This window comes from Capsicum annuum, chromosome 9, assembly GCF_002878395.1.
Source record: "Capsicum annuum cultivar UCD-10X-F1 chromosome 9, UCD10Xv1.1, whole genome shotgun sequence".
Classification (NCBI taxonomy): Eukaryota; Viridiplantae; Streptophyta; class Magnoliopsida; order Solanales; family Solanaceae; genus Capsicum; species Capsicum annuum.
The window spans coordinates 180,835,628-180,836,356 of record NC_061119.1 but is presented as its reverse complement, the minus strand read 5'-3'; the positions used below and the strand labels follow the sequence as shown (position 1 = coordinate 180,836,356).

Genomic DNA, 729 nt, shown 5'->3' with positions numbered 1-729 from the left:
GCCTTCCACATTACACTAAATAAAGGAAATTCTACGTGACGATCACAATTCTCCATATATTACAAAAGAAGGACATTATCAGGGGTCAAGCACACGAATATCCAAACCTACATTTGAATAATGTTTATTAATGTGTGCACCTCTTTTGACATTTCTTATATAACACAAGAGTCTATTCGTTTGTGACTTCCCATTGTCTCTAATAGCCAAAATGGTGTTGTGGTTGTTATCTCTACCCGATGGGTCCATCACATATTAGGTCGAGATTATTGATGCTTTCTTTGATCGATTTTTTCGTCCTTCAAAGATGTTGCAATTACGGGATGAGATCATAAATTTTCATCAACTCAATGGAGAGCTCTTGTATGAAATATGGGAAGGGTTCAATGATAACCTCATGCAATTCCCTAACAATGAAGTGCCAAAGAAAATGCATCTCAAAATATTCTATAGGGTATTAGACTAATTCAATAAGACCGTGATTGACAATAAATCTAGTGGGTCTATTGTTCAATTGTCATACGGCGTAGCTTTGACTTTGCTTGACAAAGTCACAAAAAAAAATTGGGGGTGGCATACAAGGGACATCGAAGTAGCCTGGGGTCCCCTGCTGCCTCGATTGTGAACAAGGAGCAATGAAACAATAATGAAGATAGGGACAAAAATATGGTTAAGATGATGACACAATTAGACTTCTTTGCAAAGTATGTGATGAGTGCACCCATTAAA

At 37.2% G+C, this 729-nt stretch overlaps 1 non-coding gene across 1 annotated transcript; it reads right to left on the bottom strand.

The window, feature by feature from the left end:
• Positions 1 to 314: 314 nt before the first annotated feature.
• LOC124887475 lies at positions 315 to 420 on the bottom strand. The gene has a single exon (XR_007045249.1). It is a non-coding gene; the product is annotated as a small nucleolar RNA R71 (small nucleolar RNA).
• Positions 421 to 729: the final 309 nt, after the last annotated feature.